Below are 6,046 nucleotides of genomic sequence, written 5' to 3' on the forward strand. Positions count from 1 at the left end.
CTCAAATCCTCTGAAGAACCTTTCTCGGCCCCAAAACCCTTGCATACAAATTTTAACGCCGATCGGTTCAGTAGTTTCCATATCTAGAAGGGTAAGACAGGCAGACATTTATTTTTATGTATAGATAAATAATATTCATTCATATTCATTGTTTATTCGCCATCAAACACAATTTGATGCGAGCAAAATTTGATTTTTATCACGCGTCTAAAAATTAGTATTTCGGACATATCTGACAGAAACAAAAGCCAATTAGAATTATTAGCATATTAGGATTTTAAACATTGGAATGAGACTTTTGCGCTCATAAACGATTTTATGCACATACATAGATATAAAAAATTGTCGACCTTGACATTTTAACTGAAGAAAAAGACACAGAAGAAATAAACTTCCCAATAGTGAGTTTAATTCACCCAACCTTGAACATCCGTACGGGATGAAAAAAATGAGTAAGTGGGGTCGAAGTAGTTTGCCTTTACTCCCATGTTAAAAAAGTACCCAACGGAAAATTTATTTACCCAAATGTAAGTTTATTCACTCAATTTCGACCTCAGGTAATAAAACTGAAAATTGGCTTTTCGTATTGAACTGGCGTCGTTGGATTGTTTGGCTCTTTTGTTTTTGACAACAAAAGAAAGAGTGGATGAAAGAGAAGAGAAAAAATAACTCAAAAGTAAGAAAGTAAAAAACACTCAATTTTTGGTACTTTTTTTCTTCCGTGTACATCAACCGAGTGAGTGAACAGTGTTCTGTTTGATCAAATCGGCACCAACATTTCAAGAGGGCGAAACTGCTTTTGTAAACAAGAGCTTCTCACGTCGCAGCACAGTGATGCCAAGACGAAGAGAAGTGAAAAAATAAGTTGAGTGTTAAGCATTGAAAGTATTTTCATAATTTTCTATGGTATTTAAAATGTATTTCCTCAACATTTCATTAAGATTGGATGAAAATTGCAATTTGTTCATCACGTCAATCCAATAGCAAGAGCGTTAAGAGATTCTCGCAAACTTGTAGGTGGTAAAGGTTTGACTATTGTGCGAGAGTAGCATCACTTTCTTCCATTACCATAGATAATGATGAGGCGTACTACTACCTGGAGGCAAGACATTTGAAAAATCGTCTGGATTTGTCCTGACCGCATCCTTGCAAACGCTGAGGAACTGGAGGGATAGTTAGTTGGCCACATACTTATGAAAGCACCAGAATACTCGGTGTGAGGCCATTAGGCCGAAGGTCATTAAGCCGAATGGTCATTAGTCCGAATAGTCATTAGGACGAATTAGCAAAAAGAAACAAAAAGTAAAAAATGAGAAGTTCTTTCTTCACCTTACCTCTTCTGCCTTCTCCCTTCTTCTATCTGTTCTCTTCCATCTTCTTCCTTCCTTCTTCCTTCTTTCTCCTTCCTTCCTCCTTCATCCATCTTCCTTCTTCTTCCTTCCCTCATCCTTCTTCCTTCTTCCTTTTTCCTTTTTCCTTCTTTCTTCTTCCTTTTTCCTTCTTACTTCTTCTATCTTCCTTTTTCCTCCTTCCTTCTTCTATCTTTCTTCTTTCTTCTTCCCTCTTCCTTCTACCTTCTTTCATCTTCCTTCTTCCTCTTTTTTCTTCGCTTCTTCCTTTTTCCTGCTTTCTTTTTCCTTCTTTTTTCTTCCTTCTTCTTTCTTCCTTCTTTCTTCTTTCCTGTTACTTCTTCCTCCTTCCTTCTTCCTCCTTGCCTCATCCTTCTTCCTTCTTATTTCTTCCTTCTTCCTTCTTCTTTCTTCCTTCTTCCTTATTCCTTTTTCCTTCTTCATACTCCCTTCTTTATTCTTCCTTCATCCTTTTTCCTTCTTCCTTCTTCCCTTTTTCTTTGTCCTTTTTCTTTCTTCTTTTCCTTTTTGCTTTTTCTTTCTTCCTTCTTCTATCTTCCTTTTTCCTTCTCCTGTCTTCCTTCTTTCTTCTTTCCTCTTCCTTCTACCTTCTTTCTTCTTCCTTCTTTTATCTTCTTTCTTCCGTTTTCTACCTTCTTTCTCTCGTCTTGCTTCTTTCTTCTTCTTTATTCCTTCTTCTTTCTTCCGTCTTCCTTCTTCCTTCTTACTTCTTCCTCAATTTGACTCAACGGGTCTGGCATGCGGCTGGAATTTTTGTTTGGCCGAACAAATGATATTATAAGACTCTTATTTTATGGCCCCGGAACCGCTCAGTTCCTGAAAGGAACTGGCCTAAGCCCGTAGCTGCTGGTTTAGCCACGACAGTCCTCTAGGGCGGACACAGAAGGCTTCTCTTAGCTTCGAGTCTTGACCAAAAAACTGAAAAATGGATTTCAACGCTTTTATTACAAAACAAACGCTACGAGTGGGTGGCGACAAGAAGGGTGGTCGGGCGTTTGCGCTGCCCACCAGAGAGCAAGCGGTGAGGCAGCCGGCGGGCTGCCGAACGAAAATGGTGCCAGATGGGATTCGCTCAACGATGCAGCCGACGGTGTAGGGCGGATGGTATTGAAGACTGCAGGATGCATAGGGGATCGGTTTTTGGTGTCAATTGTGGCAGGGCGGTGTTTCCGCCAAAGAACGTCGACTCGAAGCCGGATAATTAAACGGGCTGACGGCCGGCCTGAAAAGCGGTTGGCTCTCGGCCGGGTCCGACAGCTACGTAGCTGATGGACAGCCGAGCGAAGATGCCGTCGACAAGTGGCCAGGTGACAAATCGGTCGGCCGGGGCTTGGATGATGCGGTTACAGACGTTAACTCAGATGGCGATACGGGCAGCAAGTGGCCGGTCGTTATAGGTTACTTCGGAAAGCCTATAACTAGCGGGAGGCCAAGTATGGAGGCTGTCTACCAGATCGGTCGAACGGTGCGCCTCGAATGCCGTCCTTATTGTGGGGTACCTGTTGCACCAACTCACGTTGCTTCTAATAAAAACTCTGGCACTTGTAATCTTAATATTCTTCTTCTTCTTCTTCTATATACATAAAAATGAATTTCTGTCTGTCTGAACCTTATAGACTCCGAAGCTACTGAACCGATCGGCGTGAAAATTTGTATGCAGAGGTTTTCGGGGCCGGGGAAGGTTCTTAAGATGGTTCGAGACCCCTCCCACCTTTGAAAAGGGGGGCTGCCATACAAATGAAACACCAATTTCTTCATAACTCGAGAAATAACTCATTTTTAGACATAAAAGAAAATCAAATCATCTCTTTGAAGCCACAACGCTGACTGTTGTAATTTCTTTGACGCTATATCTCTCAGTATTTTGCACTCATCTTCCTACAGAAAACAAGCGTCCAATGTTTCCGCCCTTCTCTCTTTTTATAGTATCGCATACTGGTCGGTGTAGCTCATTCTGTGGCTTGCGTTTCGACTACCAACCGCAAGCTTTGAAATCACCGTTTGATAAACTTTTTTTAACATTTTTTTAACAATACAACTTTAAATTTTACGCTCGAGTCAACAAAACAAATATACGAATGTTACCCGCCTGTGACAATATGGCCGAAAATGTTCTTTAGCCAAACGGATCATATGACCGTGAACTTCGTTTGTAAAACGGGTAATATGGCCTACAATGTCGTTTGTATGGTAATTAAGAAGTGTAAAATAAATAATGAGAAGTGAGAAACAAGAAATGCATAATGATATGAGTGATATATGAGAATTGAGAAACCCCATTGCGAAAGTAAGAAGTGAGATATGAAAAGTTAGAAAAGATGAATGAGAAGTCTCACTTCTCACTCCCTATTGACCAGTACGCCAGACAGGTGCTTCACCTACTAAGCTACGAAGGACCTCCATCGTCCTCCGCAGCTTACCGGGTACTGATGAAACCAAATTCCCAGCACAGGGCACGTAGCCAAACTCTCGCAATACATTTGCAATACATTCAGGACTAACTCTCTCATATGCATTAGTAGAGCTTACTTGACTCTCCAGTTAAATTTCTTATACCCTACTCCAAATTCCATCTCCACATAATCAAAATGTTTCAGATTTTTATATTATTGATTTAAGCCTTCTAAAGTGAGGTGAAACATCAAAACTTAGATATTTTTTTCAATCTCAAATTTTGTACAAAGTTTACAATATGAGGATCTGATATTCCATACAGAAAAGGGCTTTTCAATAGCTTTCTTTTGTACTACATATAATGATGGAAGGACCTCTGCAAGTGTCGTTTTGAGAAGTGTCCGGTGCTGGGGGATTTTGATGGAATAATTTTACAGTTTAGGATCCTCTTGTCTTGCTATATCCATGAATTATACAGCAAAGTAACATCGATGGATATGGTAAGTCTTTCATATTGCTAAACTTTTTCTTACAATGTTATTTGTCGTAATTTATTGCCTATCTGTTGCCAGTCGTTTTACCAACCCAGCAGGAAACGCCAATCCATCATCTATCGGCTCGTTTTCAGCGCTCGAACATTGAACACATTTTCCATTTATTGAAAGCAGGCGGAATGTCAGCCGCAATGCCGCAATATTTTCTCATGATCTTACTGCTATCCGGCCTAGCACTAGATAGGTCCGGCAATTCTCCACTAATCATGTTTTTTGCGCACATGTAGATACGCGCTCTAGTAGATGCTGCTTATAGAAATGATCGATAGTAAAGCTGTTACTAATCACTGCACTCCTCTATACGTCTCTTCCCTATATTTGCGGGCTTACGGCTCAATGCTCGATGCAAAGCGCCACACTACACCGACTGGTGTCAGTTGTTCTAATCTCCAGGATTAAAATCCCCTACCCTCTATCACCAAGCTAGCGAATAGTGCTAACGATAGCCATAACAATTCATTATTCATCTATCCGGGTATCCATTTAATGAGTGCCCCTTGACTTTCCAGGTGGGAGTGGGACTTGATCCGAGAAGTCTAGCAGGCAGTGCCAGGGGGAAAATGCCGTACGATGTTGTATGTGTAAGCCATAAGTTCGAGAGGATGGTGCATGATGGCAAAGGGCTGCAAAATAAAATTCTCATGAAGAATTACAAAATTTTTCATAAAAAATAGGAAATTGCCAATAAAGTATCATCAGAGTATGAGCAACAAATAAGTATTAAATTTCTACAAATAAGGTAACTACTACTTGGGTCTATGGACCCGAGTCCCGGCTCACTGCACATAAAACTTAAGATTTATACTGTTTGAAAGCCGTAGGTTTATGATTGATAATTTTAAAAAAGTCTCCTATTTATCTCACACAATACTCAATATTTTTCAACCTTTTGTTTTACTCCCAATTGACCCAATAATAGAAAACAAAAATGCAGATTTCAAACTTTAGCTCTTCGTTGCAACACCACTGAGCCGGAGTGATTCTTTCCACTTTTACAAAACGGTATCATCGAATAAGCACCTACCTGAAAATCGTCACAGTGCTCGATACAACCATTGCTTGAAGCTTATACTTACCACACAATAATGCTAAACTCCCGCACATTAATCTTTTATATTTGTTTATATCACTAGAACTTACATAAACATACTAGAAAACATTTAAAAACGTATCCTTAAACCGAACAAAAAATTACCTCGGCCCAAGAAGTTTTAGCTGCACCGTGCTGCCAAAAAGCCAGAAGCCTTTTTTAGTATGAAAATAATCCTTCATCGTTAACTTACTTACGAGACACTGAAGACGACCTTACTGTTGAGGTCGAAATACGTATCTGTCAAGGTACAACTAAGTGGTGGAATTAAATGGGATTGTACAAACTCGCCTTATGACAAGTGGAGACATTCCACTAAAAAGCTCAAAATAATTTTCTTAACAAAATTTCCATGAACTTTAAACGCTTTTAACAAAGTGGCATCTATGGAAATATGCTCAGTTTTTTTTATATTTCTTTATGGAAATTTACATATTTTTTTACTGCTCTTTATTGATTTTTTCGTGGATAGTTTTTAATTCATCGTGACAAAAAAAAATCTGTGGAAAATTTTATAACTGTTTATTGCTAATATTGATTTATTTAGGGATTTTTTAAATTTTTATCAATGGACCAAATTTATTTCTTTATGGAAAATTCTTCTTTATAATTCCAATTTTTGGTTTTTAAAGTAATAT

This window comes from Armigeres subalbatus, chromosome 2, assembly GCF_024139115.2.
Source record: "Armigeres subalbatus isolate Guangzhou_Male chromosome 2, GZ_Asu_2, whole genome shotgun sequence".
In the NCBI taxonomy this organism is placed as follows: Eukaryota; Metazoa; Arthropoda; class Insecta; order Diptera; family Culicidae; genus Armigeres; species Armigeres subalbatus.